This window comes from Electrophorus electricus, chromosome 15 (assembly GCF_041902795.1).
Source record: "Electrophorus electricus isolate QZ-2024a chromosome 15, ASM4190279v1, whole genome shotgun sequence".
In the NCBI taxonomy this organism is placed as follows: Eukaryota; Metazoa; Chordata; class Actinopteri; order Gymnotiformes; family Gymnotidae; genus Electrophorus; species Electrophorus electricus.
The window spans coordinates 14,977,501-14,999,319 of NC_137511.1; the positions used below are offsets into that span (position 1 = coordinate 14,977,501).

The following is a 21,819-nucleotide window of genomic DNA, read 5'->3' on the forward strand; positions in this document are numbered from 1 at the left end:
GTTTATTGTTACCGTTACCATTAAAGACAGACTTGCAGCACGCCAGATCATCACCATTCATCACCGCTCACATTTACAAACGCAAATTAAAGGGCCTTTTCGATTACCAGCTAAATAGTTTTCCACCCATCACTTCCTAATAATCCATTAGATCCAATACATTTTAAAAGTGAGAACTGTTCCAAATTTTGCAGCAGTTAAAATGGCATCTGATAATAAAACAACGTTTCGGTAAGTCAGCGAGCGTTTCTTAAAAACTGACAGCAGTGATAGTGATGGTGTGCGTTTAGTGGGCTGTTGGGTAGTTGAGGGTGAAACAAACGTGATTAGGGGGAGTGAGAGTGCGTCAAATTCAGTGTGACACTGACACAAGTCCCGCCATCTGCCGTTTGAGCCGAACAGCCAGGAGAGCCAGAGAGTTTCCCACTATGGGGACACATCTCCTTAGAGGCTTTAAGCAGTTGACAGGAGAAACACCTGTAATCCCGCCGTGGCCGTACGGGAAAGAGACCCACGCCTGTTAATCCTGCCATGGCCGTACGGGAAAGAGACCCACGCCTGTTAATCCCGCCGTGGCCGTACGGGAAAGAGACCCACGCCTGTTAATCCCGCCATGGCCATATGGGAAAGAGACCCATGCCTGTTAATCCCGCCATGGCCGTACAGGAAAGAGACCCATGCCTGTTAATCCCGCCATGGCCGTACAGGAAAGAGACCCATGCCTGTTAATCCGGCCGTGGCCGTACAGGAAAGAGACCCATGCCTGTCCTCTTCCCCATTCTAACCGGCGCATCTACGCTGCGACTCTGTGTTCCCGAAGACCAAAATATGCACAAGCGATAAATTTCCTAGCCTGTGAGTCATTTACTGCAGTTTAAGTGTGGGTTTTATCTTACAGTAAAAGAGCATTGTGGTGTCACTGTCATAGAAGCTCCTTGGTGTCAGTAAGAAACAGAAGACCGTGAGAAAGAGCTCCGTGTTGGAGAATCCATCACTGGCAACGAAAACCTCAGAAGTAGCAAACATAATGTTTGTTTTGTGGTCCCCAGTACAGCTTTCAGTTTTGATCTGGGAGGATTTTAAAGAAAGAGAGAAAACAGAATAATCTATTCTTACATGAAATTGACTCTGTGTGTGGCTCTCCCTCTCTCTCCCTCTCTCTCTCTCACTCCCCCCCAACCCACTCACTTTCCAGCTGCCCCCCAGGACAGTGGTCTGGACTACAGCGGCTAAAAACACGATGTTAATGATTTACAACTCTCCACTCCACCATTTAGGGGCAGTGCAACAATTTCCCCTTTAAAGCCCCCTTTAAAGTAGAGAATAGAGCCCTAAGTTCTTTATTCCTCTCTCTGGAGAGCAAGGGGGCTTAGACCTGATGAAATGGCCTCTCGTGCCCCCTGCGGGAGGGCCAGTCTGCAGGCCGTAGCAGCATTAGTGAGGCGGGGTCGGAGCCTTAATCAGGGCCCTAGGGTCTGACGCGAGCTACTCTTTCATCTGCCATTTCTCTGCGTGTGTGGCTTTTTGCCTGCCAAGGTGCTCTTTCCTCTGCAAAGTGTGTGTGTGTGTGTGTGTGTGTGTGTGTGTGTGTGTGTGTGCATGAGTTTCAGAGTGCGTTTCTGAGTTTCAGAGTGTGACAGCCAGTGTTTATCTGCTGCACAGCTGGGCACAAGCTGCATGATGAGCGGCTCTGCGCATCTCCATCGAAGGGAGATGGAAAGAGGGGGAGGGGGAGAGAGAAAGAGAGAAAGAGAGAGTGATAGAGGGAAGATAAGAGAGGGAGCGGGAAGGAGAGTGCATTTGTCCTGCATTGTTTTAAACAGTCTGGCTTTTAAAGGGATGCACTTATGTGACTCACAACAAACACTCTTTCATCATCTGTCCAAATGATAAATGAAGCACGAGGTCTCCCAACCTGCCACATAAGCTCACAGGACCAGCTCAGCTGCTGGACGTGGAGCCGCTGAGACCAGTCTCTGCTCACACGTAGCCCTCAGCTCTCGGGTCTTGGTTCATTGCCCTGAGGTCTTGGTTCTTATAACATGGATGTTTTTGTCAAGGTCAGTCCAGGTTGGTGACGTAACCGGAGTTTCTGTGCTATGATCGCGAATCCATTCTCATCCGTTGGGCCAGTTTGCTCGGCCAAAACGCGATAGAACTGTGGGATGACCTGTACAGCGGTTTGTCATGTTCAGACATGGGAGGTGGAAAGGGAGAAAAAGAGAGAGAGAAGAAAACAGGAACGAGCCTCCCATCCTCTCAGATGACCTCTGACCCATCGCCTCCCCAGAGGTCACCCCACTGGCTTTAGTTCTTGGGGGATCCCGAGCACGTTGCTGGCTCTGTGCAGGATAGAAATCACGGCTCCTTAGTCAAAGGTTCCATTGCGTGCGGAGATGATTCAGAGCTCGGGTGCTCGGGCCAAGCCACAGTAAAGAGCACCTCTGTTTTACAACATTGCCAAGTTTGTGCAGTCGTTCCACTGTCTTTCCAAAAGCCATCCACTTAGGAGGCTTCTTAACAGAAGCCCCCAAACTGGGGTTCCTTCGCTGAAACACAGGATGGTCATGGTATCAACGTACGCTGTCGGGCTCAGGACTCCTTTACCATCTGGATACAGGCGTCATTTTGAGGTCGCAACAAATAATTGATGGCAGGAGAACTGATGTCCAGTTAGACCTGCATTCTGTGCCAGTGGGCACAAGCACCCGCTGAGCCAAAATGCATCACGCTGTCCCTTCATGAAATAGGCATGACCCAGTCCTTTCATATTTAATAAGCGCCATCTTTACTGGTTTCCAGTATGCTGGAGCAGGAGGTGAGATCACACAGGCAGCACGTTGGCTTTCCAGTCCGGGAAAGCCCCACCGACCTACTGAACATGGGAGTGTAGAAACCCCACAAGGAAGAGACACTGATCCCAGAACTGTGCTCTCAGGCTTGGTTTGCCATAGTTGTGTTTTAGCTCAGTTCAGTCCATCTTAAGTCAGTCAGGATTGACCGATGGGACAAAATGCAGGACAGCATGAAAGCTCTGGGCCCCTTACTTAATATGATCATTTTGATTTTTCTTAACAGCAGGTTAAAAACCAAGACGAGAATGTTTCCTTGGTGTGTGGTTCTGAATACAGATTACAAAAATATAATAAACTTAATTCAGTCAGTTAGATTGATTCTCTAACTCCTGAATGTAATTTTAGTAGATGTAGTTGACATGCATAAGCAGGACATTTCGTATACAGTGTGGACTGTCATTAACTGCACAGTGACAGATGTTATTTTGGCTCTATCATCCCGCACAGCGGATCGGAAATGACGCTTGAGTCTCATGTCCGTTCCACTGCGGTGAAGACCAGCGGTGAAGTATCCAGCCATTGTGAGGCACAGCACTGACCCCAGATATCTCGTGTGTACATCACGGCCAGCTTCTGAAATTAGAAAGGACTTGTACAAGACCCACATCTTCTCAAGGGACTTCAGCGTTTGCAACAGTCCGGCATATTAGCCTGTTTCTCAGAAAAAGGGTGGAGAGAGAGAGAGAGAGAGAGAGAGAGAGAGAGGAGAGAGAGAGAGAGAGAGAGAGAGAGAGAGAGAGAGAGAGAGGAAGAGACAGGCGTGAAGGAAAGAGGGCCAGAGAGGAATAACGCAGCCTGTTAAGGATTTGAAAGTTAAATAAACTTCGGCATATGAAAATCCTGAAATGACTCGGCCGAAACGTGCCAAGTCAGAGAAGGAGAGGGAGCGAGGGAGGGAAATAAAAAGTGAAAAAGAGAAGGAGAGAGGCAGACGCAGGGACTCGGAAGGCCTGCGGCGCTCCAGTCCTGGAGATCGCGGAGAGACGCCGAGGCCTGATGAAGGAGCACTGCTCTTCCCAGCCAGGCTTTGTTGGCGCGGTGGGTGAGGTAACATATGAAGGAGTCTGGTTTCCAAGCACACGAGAGATTTACTGCCCCTTTCATGTCTCTATTAAGCGCTTGGACTGTTACTCCTGGAGCACCTCGCTGGGCTGGAGCCGCGCAGATGGAGTCTCCTCGCTGTGAGGAGCAGCAGGTCTGGAGCATAGAGGGCCCGGAGTGCTTCGTCTTCCAGTCTTCTGCCTGCCCCCCCACCGAGAGGCGCGGGGACGCCCCTGTAACTCATGCAAACGCACCTCTGCTCGCCTCCTGTTTAAGCTGCGTCGGCACTTGAGTTGAGCCCAAGAAATACACGCACTCTACTTCCGTTTTCTACCCGCTTTGCGTGAAAGTGGTCGGCCCCCGTTCCCGCGGCATTCGCCGACGCAGCCACCCACGAGCTCGGCGGCAGCGGTAGTTCCTGCCTGATCGCAATCCTGCTGCTGCGGGAAGGTTTTTAAAGACAGCGATGAACCTGCGGTCGAAATGTGCTCCCGTTTGGTTAAAACGGGGACGGTCTAGCTCGGGACGGGCGCGGGCGCAGCATGACACGCTGACCAGGCACCTGGGAGCCGTTTCGGACGAGTCGGGGCGTTCTGCTTCCTCGTGCAGGCTGTGGGTGTGGAAAGGGCGAGGAAACACGTCACACAGGCACCAATCGGGGAAGGCGTGGGGGCACCAGGGCTGTCTGACCTGTAGGAAGCCCTGATTCATATCCCTCAGTGGAGTGCTAAAAGAGGCATAAATATCCCCCATGTACTTCACTGGCATTCAGAACAGAGAACAATCCAGTAATGGACTCAGTATTTATGCTGAGGCCTAAACCTGACTGTCCTCTCTCGCTCTCTCTCTCTCTCTCTCTCTCTCTCTCTTTCTCCCACTCTATCCCTCTCTCCCCCCTACCCCTCTTTCTCTCTTTCCTCTGTCTGTTTTTCCTCTATCTATCCAAACGCCACGTTGATAGTTGTTCATTTTCTAAGTCACACTCAGCTTTGTCGTGAGTGTGTGTGTGTGTGTGTGTGTGTGTGTGTGTGTGTACAATTCTAGCCTCTTTCTCAAACAACTACCAGTGTCATAAACTGCAGTGACTCAAAGGAAAGTCTGTCAGAATCACAATCACAATCATAACCACAATCAGGCTTTATTGACCAAGTGTGCTCACGCATACAAGGAATTTGTTTTTTACTACAGTAGCTCACCCTGCACAGTTGTTTATACACAGTACAACATGAGACATTTCTACCACACACAAACACAAACACACACACACGCACACAGTCCTGTCTTGTGTAGCTTGGGGATGTTTACTGTTTGGTGAGCATCTTGGAATAATACTGTGCTTCAGTGCTCTTCAACTGGGCTCTTAAAAGCAAACAACATTTCCCATTCTGTCTCTCTCTCTCTCTCTCTCTCTCTCTCTCTCTCTCTCTCTCTCTCTCTTTCTCTCCCTCTCTCTTTCACACACACACACACATACACACACACACAGTTTTTCATACTGAATGTTGAGCACCTTTTTTTTCATATCAAGTACATGTACATGATTTAGTAAACACTGTCTGGATTAGCTTCTCCTGCCCTGCGCTCGGTGCTCCCGTTGGGCTGCACCTCCCATCACCCCCCCCCCCCCATCAGCCACCCTTGAATGGGATTAAGCAGATTAGCTTTGCAGTGCGTTCTTATGCTCTTCCACACTGATCAGGAGTGTTTGAAGCCCAGTGGCTCTGAGTCCCTGGTTTACTGCAGAAGAAGGAGAAAACAAACCACAGACATGCTGCAGTGTTCACCCCGTCAGGCCATCGGGGTGTCGGCCGGGGGTGGAGAGAGAGAGAGAAAGAGTCACCCGCCCGCTTCCAGAGGGCAAACCCACACCTTTCCATTTTCTGTAGTCGGAGACAAGGAGGCTAATGCGTCCTTCTCTCCGCGTGCTGAGGAAGCCCCTCCCTGAGGCAGGCCGCCGTGCGTGGCAGAGTGGATACGCATGCAGTGAGCTGAGAGCTACGCCGTGCGATGAGGGGATTTGTGGTCTTAGAGACGTGAGACCCGGAGGCAGCAAAACAAACAACCAAACGAATCCATGATGACTGGGCTTTCAGAGTGTGTGTGTGTGTGTGTGTGTCATCAATATCTGGCCTCTAAGAATGAGTGTGTGAAGTATGTGAATGTGCCTGCATTAATTTTTAATATCACTCTGACTTGTTTTCGAGCTGCTGCAGGTTTGAAGCGTGAGAGGGATCGGCAGACTGAGGCCCGAGGATGACGGTGGGATCATCTTTACACGCAACGGCGGGATCATCTTTACATGCAACGGTGGGATCATTTTAACAGGCAGCCCCCCTCCCTCCGGTCGCCCCCCCCCCCCCCCCCCCCTCTTATCTGCCACGTCAGTTTGGAGAGTCTCAGGAGCTCGAAAGAGAGCTAGGACACCTAAACTCTGAGCTCAACACCCAGCTCATTTTCGAGGTATTCCTCCAGCGTGGGCGTGGTCTAGCCGCGCGGCCCTGTCCGGGCGTCTCTGTGGCCGGCAGGCTGGGTCCCGGCGGGCTGGCGTGGGCCCCTGGGCAGACCCTGCCCGGCACATCAGACACGCTCTGGATGATTGCACTGCGAGAGCTCCAGTATGCCGGAGCAGATTTAAAGCCGTCTCCGAAAGCATTCAGCGTGAGCCAGGACCGCGCGCGGCAGAGCCTAGCGGCTTGGCCGAAGAGCTCAGCATGGAGAAGGATGGGAGTGTTGGGCTGATGCCCAGCCAAACGCTTTATTCTCGGCTGAATTATCTCCCCGCAAACTTTGTGTTTGAGGGCCATCGTTTCTCTAGGCTTCTCTTTCCTCTTTTTTGTTTTTTTTTGTTTTACGCCTCGCTGTCTGGCATTCTGACGATGATTGAGGGAGTTCTGGAGGCATTACTGCTCCACGTGTGTGCATGTGCGTGTGAGCGTGAGTGACTAGTGCGTATTACCGGTCAGACCAAACAGCAGAAGGTTGTGATGTATAAATATTAGTGCTAAAGTCCCAGAGTAACTTATTGGTTTAAAGTGTCTCCAAAAGAAAAAAAAAGGCTCAGAATGGGTGGCAGGTCTGAGAGGTGCAGCTCCACCTAACCCTGCTCCACCTCACCCTGTTCCATCTAACCCTGCTCCACTTCACCCTGCTCCATCTAACCCTGTTCCACCTCACCATGCTCCACCTCACCCTGCTCCACCGCACCCTGCTCCACCTCACCCTGCTCCACCTCCCCCTGCTCCACCTCACCCTGCTCCACCTCCCCCTGCTCCACCTCACCCTGCTCCACCTCACCCTGCTCCACCTCCCCCTGCTCCACCTCACCCTGCTCCACCTCACCCTGTTCCATCTAACCCTGCTCCACTTCACCCTGCTCCATCTAACCCTGTTTCACCTCACCATGCTCCACCTCACCCTGCTCCACCGCACCCTGCTCCATCTCACCCTGCTCCACCTCACCCTGCTCCACCTCACCCTGCTCCACCTCCCCCTGCTCCACCTCACCCTGCTCCACCTCCCCCTGCTCCACCTCACCCTGCTCCACCTCACCCTGCTCCACCTCAGCTCCCTGTGCTCAACACTTAGTTCGGTTAGATTTTGCATGTTTAAGCAAGTGTGGTCCATGGAAGGGGAATTCAGTCTCCCTGCTCACACACACACACACACACACACACACACACACACACATACACACACACACACGCACACATGCACACTGCCAGTCATAGAATATGGCATAAACGTGTAGGTTCGTTATCTGTTTATTTGTTCATGGGGGCTCTTCATGTCCTGTGTTTCTAAAGCTGGGCTTTGTCATGGTGAATGGCACCATTTAGCTAGAATGTGCGTTAATGCGATTCCTCGCTTGTTTCTCGTACTGGACTCCACATGTTCAGCTGGGCAGCGTTCTGAAAGAGAGAGACTGCAGCGAATGTCACGGTCAACTTCACGACAACCCGTGCACATCGCGTCCAGTGCCTCGGTGAAGTTTCCTGCTGTAATATGTATCACGAACGCTGCATTTTAGTGTGATTACTCACCTAAGGAAACTTTGCCCTGAGGGGAAGAAACCAGCCGTCTGGTCCAGATGTACTTCCGTGACAAACCTGAACCACCACAATGCAGCCTGTTCCTCCAGCAGCATTTCTGACTTACGGCCTGTTGGTTTCTCTTTGTCTCTGTATCTTTATCTATCTCGTTATCTAGTGACACGCGTACTTCTCTACAGAAGTTCTCTCCCTCTCTGCCTCACAAGAGACAAGGTCAAAGGTCATTCTGAGGGTGATGCAATCTTAAGTGTTCGTTTTTAGTTGTACATTCATCAACGTTTTATTGTTTGTTAATATTTCCAAGCTTTGTAAGCCAGCCTTCTTACAAATGTAAAGCTATTTGCCATGGCACAGCGATCAAGGGTCAGACCACTGTTAGAGAAGAGAAGGAGAGGAAACAGGCTGTAAAACAGGAGGAAGAGAAAGGCTTGGCCATGGAAATAAACCCCTTTGCTTTGCTCTCTCCCTCGCTCGCTCTCTCACTCTCTTCTTCACTATCTGCACTCCTCATCTCTCACTTCATTTCATTCCTCAGGCTCGGGCTCCCACGATGGTCGCTAGGCATACTCTCTCTCCCTCTCTCTCTCTCTCTCTCTCTCTTTCTCCCCCTCCTCTCATACTCTGTCCATCCGCTTTGTCCATGCGGCGCTCTCAGACAGCACCTGCTCTTCCACATGCACCTCATTTTTAGTTTTGCTGCTTTATTAACCGGCCCTTCCCGAGTGCTGTCTCTAGGTGCTTTTTCTGGATGTTTCGTCCTCTCTCTCTCTCTCTCTCTCTCTCTCTCTCTCTCTCTCTCTCTCTCTCTCTCTGTTGCTCTTTTCCTCTCTCTCTCTTCCCATAATGGTACCATGCAGCAGGGGGTAATGCATCACACACACGCCTCACACACTTGGCACACACACACACTCACTCTGCCGTGGACAGTGTTTAAAAGCATGTTTATTGCCATGCAAAGCCCTTCACTGCCAAAGGAAAAAAAAAATCACATGCACCACACTCTCTCCTTCTCTCTATCCCCCTCTCTTTCTCTCTCTCCCTCTTTCTCTCTCCTTCTCTCTTACAGTCTTTCTCCCTCTCTTTCCTGCCCTCTCTTGCTGTCTCTCTCTCTATCTCTCTCTCTCTCCCTCACTCTCTTGCTCTCTCTCCCTCTCTCTTGCTCTCTCTCTCTCTCTCTCTCTCTCTTGCTCTCTCTCTCTCTCTCTCTCTCTCTCTCTCTCTCTCTCTCTCTCTCGCTCTCTCTCTCTCTCTATAAAACTGCCAGGCCCTGCACCGCTTTTACCATGCTGGCCTGCAGGAGCGTTAAATATTTAATAGGAAATCCCTCCCTCCTGTCACATACTGGGCCGAACAAATAATGAGACTGTAACGATGAGTTAGCGCAGTGATTTATCCAGGTAGGGAGAGACGGGCAGGACAGCAGCAGCACCAGCGGGGTTAACAGTATGGTTGAAGGCACCTTTCGCCATCCGGAGGCCTGTTCTGCATTATCCATTAAGTAAATAGCCCACGCGAGGGACGGAGGAGCTCCCACGTCCCGCCTGTGTCGCAACCAATCATGGAGGCAGACTGGCCAAGGACACCGGGATGCTGGGGAGGTGGGAGGCTGGGTTACCGCGGCGTCCTGACGATCCAAGCGACCGAGAAAAGGGAAGAGAGGCCAGAGGAACGAGTGAGGAAGGATGGAGGAGAGAAAGGGTTGGACATTGAATGAGAGTGAAAGAATGAGAGAGAGAGAGAGAGAGAGAGAGAGAGATGTGGGGGTGAAAGTGGAAGATAATAGGAAAGATGGATTAGATGATGAAAAAAGCCAGTATGATTTGCTATAGTTGTCTGCAGTGATACAAACAGGAGAGGCGGTAGGTCTGACAAGGACAAGGATTTCAGAGTCCAGACCCAACAGAACCAGCGGGAGGGGATCCTAAGACCAAACCTATTGCAACCAGGCGATAAGTTCCCAAGCTCAGGCCCAACGAAACCGGGCACAGGAGGACCTGAGAGCAGACAACTGCACCACTGTGTGGTGGAGGGGAAGATCCAGCCAACGAAGAGTTTAAACAGCGCATCGTTTCCTCGGCAGAGATCAGCCGGCGTTCCGCCCTCCCGGCGGCTAAGCGTGAGCTGGTACGGGGTGTGACCGTGCAGCTGATGGAACGCTGTTAACAGCAGCCTGCTTTCTGCCGCTCAGATAGAAGAGAGGACAGACTTGCACGGCGGAGGAGATCACTGTAATGCTCCAACAAAGGGCCCTTTCAGAGCTGTGTTTTTGTTTCCGAACAAAGGCTGGGGATCGAATTGATATAGGGGCTACGTTTTAGAGAGGCTGGCAGTTGTGTGTCGCTGGGCCAAGAAGTTCAAAAAGTGCTTTAAAAGGTTACCAGCGATACAATGAAAAGGCTTGATCACCTCCGGCTGGCAGTGAAAGGGTGAAAAGGCGCGACTGAAAAGTCCTGTAGCGTCCGAACACGCCGTGTGGGCAGCTATCAGCCTGCAGGGCAGTGCTTCAGCCTCCACTAAAACATGACCCTGTCTTGGTTTGTGTGTGCTGTTATAACATCTCAGTCATAGGCCAAATAAATAATTTGTCATCTTATTTTTAAATGGCTGTTTTTGTATTTACGTGTGTGTGTGTGTGTGTGTGTGTGTGTGTGTGTGCATACATACATCCCTACACCTTTGTAAATGATTCTAAATGAACATGCAGCTATATGTTACCAAAAATGTTCACACCCTGTGTGCATTCGTCTGTGTGTGATGGTGTGTGGGTGGTTGTGTGATCATGGGGTAATGGTGGGGGTGAACCGCTATCTGACGATGAGTCACATTCAATCAGTGAGTCGGTTTTCCATTTTTAATATTGATATAATCATTCCCCTAGAACACATTAACACTCGGGAAAGATAATGGGTGAATGTTTTGAGAGTGAGAAGACAGAGAGAGAGAGAGAGAGAGAGAGAGCGAGAGAGAGCGCGCGCGCAAGTCCACAACCCTTGAATGACGAATGTGCTGTACATACCAAACAGTGTCTAGGAAGAAATATGGAGGCATAAAAAGTGTGATTACAAAAATAAATAGAGTGTAAAGAATGCAATGGAGACAGCATGACAGTATAACATCACTCAGGCAAGCGCATTTACACACGATAAAAAAACCCCGAATAAAATCCACATTAAGTCTATCCATATTTGTGGTTATTTAGCTGTTAATATATTCATAGCCTGATTTACAAATACATTATCACTTACACATTACAGAGAGAATTGGAAGGTGCTCTTCTAAACACATGTAGCACGAGTGTGTGTTGCATGCTCTGTTCCCTCCCTACAGTCCGTGTACTGGAGCGGTGGAACTTCTGAGTGGGTTTGTATGAGTCTGTGTCTTCTGGGGAAAGCAATACATGAGGCGCAGGTTCATTTACATTAAGAGCATTTAGCTGATGGTAATATCCAAAGTGACTTACGATTATGACTGAATACAACTTGAGCAATTAAGCAGTGAAGGGGCTTGAACTGGCCAACCTCTGATTACTAGTCAAGAAGGTCAACCACTGAGCCTGTGAGTACGGCAGTATGCATGTTCCTTTTCTCCTTGTGCTAACTGAGCTGGTGCTTTATAGGGCGTCAGCTCTGTACAAGTTTTCAACCCATCAAAAGGCGTCCGCTACATCGTGCAAGTCGTCTTTCTCTGCCCCCTGTTTGCAGTGCTGTTCCGTGCATTGCTGAACTGTGCAATCCAAAGACAAGCAAGTGGCATGAAAACAAAATTCCAAAGGTAATTGCACAATAATGGAATCTCAGTTCCACGCTGCTAAAAACGAACGTGTCCACTCTCCGCTCCGTTGAAGAGCAACAACCATGACCTCCGCCCACGTGGGTTCCATTTGGTTCGCTAACGAAAGCTATCCCTCCGCATTTAACATTGCATGGACCTTTTTAAGTATCGCTCGGTTCCGGAGCAACCTGGAAACGCATGCCGCGTGTCAAACCGGCACACGGCACAGTCGACACCGTCTCTCCCGCTAACCGTAGACGAGGGAGGCCCGCCAGAGGCGCGGAAGGAGAGATGACGGGTCCAAACCAGCAGAGTGGACACGTGAGGACCCATCTCTCTCTCTCTCTCGCTCTCTCTCTCTGTTTGTGTGGGAATGGAATCCTGACCAGCGTTGCAAGCACTTTTCATTAATAAAACTTTGCTAAATTGTTTGTGTAACCCAAATGGATGTTTCGGAGCCCCTGGCGGACATCAAGTTAAGATGATAAGCAAACAAAAATAAATCGTTCGCCGTTCATCTCATGTGTCCCCCACCCCTCACCCCTGTCGCTTGGGTATCTGGTAAACACTGGGAGGACACAGGAAGTGATCGTATGGAGAGATTTTCCAGAGGAGCAGAACCGGCTGTGACGGTCTGTGGCGTGTTCCCAGTCCAGCCTCCCGGGGCCCTGTCTCAGTCAACAAAGGAAAGATGACAAGCGTCTCCGTGAGGATGAAATGGCGATGCTGTCGTAGCAGCGCCGCGCTAAATATAGCCAGGAAGACCAGACAGGTCTGGGAGAAAGGTGCCCACGGCCGTGCGGCAGGACACGCCTTCTCCCTAACTCCTTCATTAAGGTTTGATAGAACTCCGTAGTCTTCTCGCGTTTGTGATGCATGATGTACTGTGTAGGGATATGGGGGTGAGTATGCGTGCTTTGCCATAACTTTCTGTCTGTGAATGGAGCTTTGTCCATACGTGCGTTTGTGAGCGCACGCGTGCATGCTCCGTGCTCGGTTGCGTAACTATGGGAACAGAGAAAGGGACAGGAAGCAGGGCAGATTTTTAAAAGGAAGTGATGATGGTGCTGGTGAATTATGCAGCTGAGCTAATAGGGTCACTCAAATATTAATGAGTGAGATGGGGGGGGGGTGATAGAGAGCGAGAGAAGGGGAGATCTAGAGGGAGAGAGCGCGAGGAAGAGCAGGAGAGAGAGAGAATGCCTCAGGGCTAACACTGGCTAACACTTATCCTCTCTTTAGTCAGTCGCCAGGGTGGAGCTCCCAGTAAGAAGCTGTGGTTTTTCACCCAGGTAGCTGCAGTCTTCTAGTGTGTAATCAAAACCTAAATCACAAGCAATGCTAAAGTCATTGTGGCCATAATTGGTGCCAGTGGCGATAAAAAACCAAAACCAATCTGAACTCGTGAAGTTCTAAGGTGTTTTTAGCCCCATAATGGCTCTGACCGGTGCCGTATTCCTGTGTGATCGCTGTCAGTGCCCCGGAATCCTGGGCAGCCTGGAGGAGCTTGGCCCAGCCCCGACGAGCAGAGGAGGAACGCTGGATGCCATTTGACTCATCAGCAGATCTCAGTGTTGAGTGGATGTCATGAGTCAAACCCTTCATTGCTCACTTTCTTGTATATGCTCTAAAATCACTAACACACACACACGCACACGCACACGCACACACACACACACACACACACACACACACACACAGTTGCTTGTTTGTTTGTTTACCTTTCAGCAAAACATACATTTCTAGTGTGCTAAAATCCACACTAGTGGAAGGGAAGAAATTGTCCGTTGTTTGTTTGTTTGCATGTTTGTGTGTGTGTGTGTGAGAGCAACAGTGAGGCTCTGTTGGCTCATCACTCAGACATGTCCCACGCAGACTCGGTGTGCCTGTCTAATGAGGAGTCAGGACCGGCTGCATTTCCCCATTCTCAACGCTCAGGTGGGGATTAATCAAGTTACCCATCCTCCTCCTCTCTCTGAACACCACATCAATCACCCCGCAGCTGGTACCTCCCCTGGCCCCGCCCCTAACATCTCCCCACCCCACAGCTGATACTTCACTTGGCCCCGCCCCTGACACGATAAAAATTTTATTCAATTACATAAACATTAACCAATTAGAGTTTTCGGAGTTAACGTATTTGAAACTATTGCACATTTTACAATAATTATATAGCAATGGTCCTGGAGATCTACCACCCTGCAGTGTTTCATGCTAATGCTTATCAAACACTACTAATCCAGTCTCCAAGCCTTTTATTGCTTCTGAGAGTCTACTGTGTTGGATTTAATATCTGCGGGCTAGATTCCCAAAATGAGTATAAGAGGCTGATCACTACCACGCGTGAGGTCTACTGCTGTTCAAACTCACAGTGGAATAAACGCTCAGGCACTCAGCCGCCATCATTCATGGGAGCCAGCTTTGACCTTCGCTTGTTCAGCGGGGTTTCTTTGTGTGTTGAGTGGGGTTTCTTTGAGTGGTGTATCTATGTGTGTCGAGTGACTGCATAATGCTGCACTTGTGGGCCACATTTGTGATGGAGTCACTGCAGTAACGTCTCTTTCTGTCATTCCCTCCAACTCTAAGAGACTGAGCCTGACAAATATATTCCACCCCCCCACCCCCGAATGTCTCTAATATTTTACCTTATTTTATATTATTCTTACAGAGGCACCATACTGAAACGGTACATAACTCTGTAAGCCTTCACCAGAATGTACAGTTAACCCTTCACTTGAAATGAAAATGACCGTGTAAGCCAGCTGCCGGGGGTCATTGTCACCTATCGGCTGAGGTTAGCCTGTTGAGGGCGTGAGAGTGGTAGTGTATCCCTTTCTGCCCTGCAATGTGGGCTTAAGAGAAAGCAGCTCTAATCAGAATGAGACGACATGCTGCAGCATCCTTTAAGGTGCTGGCGTGAGCAGCAGTGACCTCTGCAGATGAACCCTGACCGGTCTCCAGGAGACAGGACACACTGCCTGGTGTCCAGGAGACAGGATACACTGCCTGGTATCCAGGAGAAAGGCTACACTGCTTGGTGTCCAGGCGATAGACCACTCTGCCTGGTGTCCAGGAGACAGGATACACTGCCTGGTGTCCAGGAGACAGACCACACTGCCTGGTGTCCAGGAGACAGGATACACTGCCTGGTATCCAGGAGAAAGGCTACGTTACTTGGTGTCCAGGCGATAGACCACTCTGCCTGGTGTCCAGGAGACAGGATACACTGCTTGATGTCCAGGAAACAGACCACACTGCCTGGTGTCCAGGAGACAGACCACACTGCCTGGTGTCCAGGAGAAAGGCTACATTGCTTGGTTTCCAGGTGACAGACCACACTGCCTGGTGTCCAGGAGACAGGATACACTGCCTGGTGTCCAGGAGACAGACCACACTGCCTGGTGTCCAGGAGACAGACCACACTGCCTGGTCTCCAGGAGACAGGATACACTTCCTGGTATCCAGGAGAAAGGCTACATTGCTTGGTGTCTAGGTGATAGACCACTCTGTGTGGTGTCCAGAAGACAGGATACACTGCCTGGTGTCCAGGAGACAGACCACACTGCCTGGTGTCCAGGAGACAGGATACACTGCCTGGTATCCAGGAGAAAGGCTACATTGCTTGGTGTCCAGGTGACAGACCACTCTGCCTGGTGTCCAGGAGACAGGATACAATGCCTAGTATCCAGGAGAAAGGCTACATTGCTTGGTATCCAGGTGACAGACCACTCTGCCTGGTGTCCAGGAGACAGGATACACTGCCTGGTGTCCAGGAGACAGACCACACTGCCTGGTATCCAGGAGAAAGGCTACATTGCTTGGTGTCCAGGTGACAGACCACTCTGCCTAGTGTCCAGGAGACAGGATACACTGCTTGATGTCCAGGAAACAGACCACACTGCCTGGTGTCCAGGAGACAGACCACACTGCCTGGTGTCCAGGAGACAGGATACACTGCCTGGTATCCAGGAGAAAGGCTACATTGCTTGGTTTCCAGGTGACAGACCACTCTGCCTGGTGTCCAGGAGACAGGATACACTGCCTGGTGTCCAGGAGACAGACCACACTGCCTGGTGTCCAGGAGACAGGATACAATGCCTAGTATCCTGGAGAAAGGCTACATTGCTTGGTATCCAGGTGACAGACCACTCTGCCTGGTATCCAGGAGAAAGGCTACATTGCTTGGTGTCCAGGCGACAGACCACTCTGCCTAGTGTCCAGGAGACAGGATACACTGCTTGATGTCCAGGAAACAGACCACACTACCTGGTGTCCAGGAGACAGGATACACTGCCTGGTATCCAGGAGAAAGGCTACATTACTTGGTGTCCAGGCGATAGACCACTCTGCTTGGTGTCCAGGAGACAGGATACACTGCCTGGTGTCCAGGAGACAGACCACACTGCCTGGTGTCCAGGAGACAGGATACACTGCCTGTTATCCAGGAGAAAGGCTACATTGCTTGGTGTCTAGGTGATAGACCACTCTGTGTGGTGTCCAGGAGACAGGATACACTGCCTGGTGTCCAGGAGACAGACCACACTGCCTGGTGTCCAGGAGACAGGATACACTGCCTGGTATCCAGGAGAAAGGAACATTGCTTGGTGTCCAGGTGACAAACCACTCTGCCTGGTGTCCAGGAGACAGGATACAATGCCTGGTATCCCGGAGAAAGGCTATGTTACTTGGCATCCAGGTGACAGACCACTCTGCCTGGTGTCCAGGAGACAGAATACACTGCCTGGTGTCCAGGAGACAGACCACACTGCCTGGTATCCAGGAGAAAGGCTACATTGTTTGGTCTCCAGGCGACAGACCACTCTGCCTGGTGTCCAGGAGACAGGATACACTGCTTGATGTCCAGGAAACAGACCACACTGCCTTCTTGTAGCTGCTTCAACAAGAAATATGGCACTGAATGATGGGCTCCCCTAAATCTAACAGTGATAGAATTATTGCGTTGTCTCGATCTGTCTGTCTCTCTCGCTCTCTGTTTCATTTGCTATCTCACTGCCATCCTGCCAATCAGTGCACTACACTGCTGCAGACATGGCATAACTAAAGCAGTTACAGGCAGTTCAGACACAGTTCATCCAAAACGTGCACTACGACCGCACTACAACATCAGTAAGGATTCATCAGAAGAAACAGCGATAGAGAAATCATAAGCACACCCATATTCCACTCAAAAATGCCTCCCAAACTCAGGTCAGATGCTGAGGGTTTGACCCACAACACGTAGCATTTACAACCTAATTTATAACCTGTAATCAAAGTGCGCTTAAGTGTCAGCGCTGCGCTCCAGCACCACTGCTGTGAAGCCGCGGCATTAACGAGGGCTCGCACTTAGACAGGAGCAGACACTGGGGAGACTAAACCTCTCTCCTGGTTACAGTTTTCCCTCCCTCTCTTTCTCTCTCGCTCTTTCTCTCTGTCTCTCTCTCTCTCCGCTGCTACCAGGTGGAGAGGGCCCGTCTCTCCCCATTCTGTGATAAAGCCGTTCGCCCATGCTGCGGGAAAGTGGAAATTCACGGCGCTTCCGCAGGACTTGGGTCCCGCCGTGCCGACCCGCATGTGTTGGGCCAAGCGTCGTTTACCCACAGCTCCCCTCTGCCCGTGTCCACTGTTGCCTGGCTCTGGGTGAGAGCAGCAACGAGGCAGTTCTTGACTTCTGTTTTCCATTTTCCTTTTACTCCCCCCCTCCCCACATTTTGTCGGGTGAATCATTCCTCGTGGCTGTTCTCGGGTTGGCTTTTGGTTTGTGATCGACGGCGGTCGCTTCACGCTCACTCGCTCGCTCAAACGCAAAAAATACGCCATCTTTAACTTTCACACACAAACACAAACCCACCGTGCCGAAACATGCCATGCAGCCGCATAACCGATAGCCTCACTGTTTTAAATTGTTTATGAGAGGTGCACACTTCAATACGTTTCCCGCATGGCACAGCGGGCTCCCAGTGTGGGGGTGAAAAATGCCAGTAGATTATTAAGACTGGTTCTGGGTGGAGTCTCCTGTCCAGACGTGATGCAAATCTCCTCAGGTCAGTCAGCTCTGTGGCATTCGAAAACAATTCGTCCTCTCCAACCGGCGGGAGGAAATAAAACTGATCTTCACAGGCATGGGAGCGGGACCCGTCCAGTAAATCACCGTGTGCACACAGCATGTGCTGGTCAGAGATGGTTTATGAGCTATACAATTACAGTTCAGGAATGAGGCAAAAGAATATGTCCATAACATTGCACAAGCAGTAATAAGATGGAGCAGTTTTTTTTCTTACAGATATTTGATGTTATCAAATAATGACATCAGTTGTTGCCAGCAATTTTTTTGAAAGCACATTTTGTTGATGTTTAAAAAAATGTAGCGTCACCCCCAGGTGAGTTTTTAAGTTAATAATGTTCAGCACTGAGTCCTGTGTGAACACATATGGGTACTGCAGGTTTATTTCATAACTACTGGGCTGTGGGGTCAAAGGTTGGTACCTAAACCAGCTTTCTCCAGAAAAAAAAACCCACTACATGCACCAGTCAAAAAACAGTGTAATGTGAGCCAAGTGTATCTGATGCCTTAGCGCGCACACACACAAACAAATGTTGCCTCCCTTATAGGGCTGGTCAATGATCAATTAGCCTTTCTCTCCACACACTCCCCTCATCAAAGCTCCGACCACTCTCTGATCTTTGTGGCCTTCGCTATGTGGATGAAAGTTATCAATTAAACCCCTGCTGGGCTACCCTGGGGGACGCAAACCCTGGCTGTGAAGCTAGCATGGCAGGTGAAGGAGTCAGGTGTGTGCGCGTGTGTGCGTGGAGGAGTATGGAGGGCTGTGTGTGTGTGTGTGTGTGTGTGTGTGTGTGTGTGTGTGTGTGTGTGTGTGGAGGTGTCTTGGGAGCTGACTGCACCTGCTCTCTCCCTTCAGAACCCCGCTGGGGGCAGATTCCCAGAATGCCTTCCAGGCAGCTGTTGACAGTCAGCTCTGTCACCCCCACCCCCACCCAGGGCCCTAGGGACCAGCTGCTTTGAATGTATTTGTGTGTATGTGGAGTATAAAAAGGAGTTTGTGTGTGTGTGTGTGTGTGTGTGTGTTTGTACCGGGATTTGCAAGTGTGTACATTCCTCCAACAAGAGGTGAGGGACCTCTTGTGTCTCATTTCACAATTATGCCCCTAACAGTTTTCACAGCCGTAGGGCAGTCCTGTGTCTGTTGTCTCAGAAATCTCCTGAGATTGTGTTACTGACCTTCTTAACCCCAAAACATGACTTACAGTTCAAACTGAATTCTCCACTGACCCTTATCCGTTCACACATAAACACTCGACACGCTTATACACACACACACACACACACACACACACACACGCATGCAACACAACTACTCACTCATCCAAGGGCAGACAGAGAGCCCTGTTTTTATCATGAAAGTGCTATTGAGCCAGATCAAGGAACAGGACACACACACACACACACACACACACACTCACACACACTCACACACACACACACACACACACACACACACACAGGACGTCTCTACCTGTGCCGGGGTGCTGCAATAAAACTGTAATGGTAGCATGACAGGAACCAGCAGGGCTATGAGATCATCCAAAACAAAAACACTATTTGTGGTGCAGGTATCTCTGTGTGTATGTGTGTGTGTGTGTGTGTGTGTGTGTGTGTGTGTGTGAGAGAGAGAGAGAGAGAGAGAGAGAGAGAGAGAGAGAGAGAGAGAGAGAGAGAGAGAGAGAGAGAGAGAGAAAGTACATGCGAATGAGTGTATGTGTGGGTGGGTGTGTGTGAGTATAGTTGGTTTTATGTTCCCGATGTCCTATGAAGGATCTTTGCCAAAGCAGGTTATTGCAGGCTGTCTCCATGCGCCAAACGCAGCACGCCCTGCAAACATGGGATCCTTTAGACCACGGCTTCGCCAGGACTGCCCTGATCTAACTGGCCAACACCCATGGCCGATAACAGCGTGTAGCCGATATATCGCTGCAGCCTTGTGCTGTTCCCTTCATGTCGGCATGCATGCGCACGTTTCCAGGCAGGCGGCCCAGCAGAGCTCGGAACCATCGTCCAACGCTTCACCCTCTGCTGGCAAGCCAGACCCTGGCTGTGTGCGTGTGTGTTCGTGTGTGCGTGTGTGCGCGTGAGGAAATGCCCATCAACCGCACTTGAGATTCATCGCCTCGTTTATTTCTCCAGTGAACTGCTTTGGGAGCTCCATCTTGGGCTCCGGTAATCTCAGGGATATGATAATAACTAAGGTGTTTATAGGGTTTGGTTTGAAGGTTTGGGCAAAGAATGTTCATCTACACTTTCTGGCCTGGATTTTGGAGTAAGTTTAAATGGAAGTGCTTTGATATGTGCTCTTAAAATCCACAGGAGAGAGACCTTACCGCAGAGCTACCGATGGGAGAGGAAATGAGCAACACACACACACACACACACACACACACACACACACACACACTGCCTCTCTTACAGAGAGTTTCGCCCCGTTCTCTTGTGTCCCATGGGAGTCCTGACTTTGCCGTTAACTGATGTTTCTGGTCTATTACCGAATTTCCTCTCTGATGCACTACTGCCTCTACAAACAACTTTAACCCTGAGTTAGTGCAATATGACACAATATGACATAATTAAAAAATAATCTTAAAAAATGTTTCCCTCTTCTAGTTCACTATGACTGTGTCCTACAGCTACACGAAATAGTATTGTGATCAAATTTTAAATGGCAATCTGGTAAGAGGTGGAGTTTTATATTTATTTTGTGTCTCTGTGATGTCAGTTCAGCCTAAGTCAGGGGTCATGGGCCACACAGGACAGGAATGTGGTGGTCTCCAGCTTGACCTCTGAGGGTGCAGGTCATGAATGTTTTAATGACCCGGTCATGATCCCATAATGTGATGTTGGTCTATGGCTTATGCAACAGGTCGGAGCATTTAAAACAACCTCCCTGTGGCCTTAGCAGGTGAGGGCCACTCTTAACAGCGCCTGGAGAAGGCCGATCCGTAACGGACGCTGGCCGCCACGAGACCTGACTTGGTATCCCAGTGTCTCTTTTGATCCCTCTTTTCCATACTCGGAGAGCGGATTACTGTGAGAAAACCCTGAGGGTGTTAGTAAAGCCGCTTCGCGTTGAAAAGAGGAAAAAGTGTGCTCAAATGCCTCTTGTTACCAGCGATGAACCATTGGCTTCCGTTCTGTGATGTTAGTCTGTTTTTTCCACACGACAATGAGGAATCAATTATAATGCCCCGTATTGCTTCACACACACACACACACACACACACACACACACACACACACACACACACACACACACACACACACACAATGTGTAGTGTAGACATTTACTATATATATTAGAATTGCAGAACTTTGTTGGATATGTAATGTTACAAGAAGACATCATGCAGAAGACAGTAAAGGGATTTTAATATTATTGCTTCACAGCGGAACTTTTCACTGACAACACCAGCCGCACTGCTTCTTAACGTTCCTTACAGAGGGAAGCTTACAACAACAAAAAAAACAACAACAACAACCCTGATGAGTCAGAGCAGAGAAGGGAAATATCACTCTGATTCTTTTTCTCAAACTTGGGTATAGATGCAGGGGGAGTTTATAATATAATCTATAATCCCCAACAACTCCAAATGGACGTCGGTATTGTGCACAAAGATACACACACATGCCCAGTTCCCACACAACACTTGGCCCAGTGTGTGTGATTCTCAGGCTCCTAGTCACACATTATAACCGTCATCCTTGTGATGCAGAGTTGTCTCTGGGCATTTGAGCCTTCACATCTCACTCTAAAAAGAGACCCATAATTCCAGCAAATTGGACACAGTGATTAGTACAAAAAAGCAAGGGGGTTAGTAGCTCTGTAGATTAGAAGGGACTATCGGCATCAAAGGGGCGGGGTTTATGGAGCAAAACTATCCCCATGTTTATTTTTTCTTTTTCAGCCATTTGTACTTATCTATCAGATCACCGTGTCTGGCGAAGAAGACCGGGGTCTGTTTTGGCATCATCCCTTACAGTGGACCAAGCGGGGAAAACCTGGCAGGGTTGTTCTGTTCTGACTCTTGAA

General features: G+C 49.8%; 1 protein-coding gene across 1 annotated transcript in view; it reads right to left on the minus strand.

Annotated features, from left to right (window-relative positions):
* Nucleotides 1–21,819, minus strand: part of si:ch211-216b21.2 (heparan sulfate glucosamine 3-O-sulfotransferase 3A1) — a 28,399-nt gene that overhangs the window by 1,804 nt on the left and 4,776 nt on the right. The window lies entirely within an intron of this gene.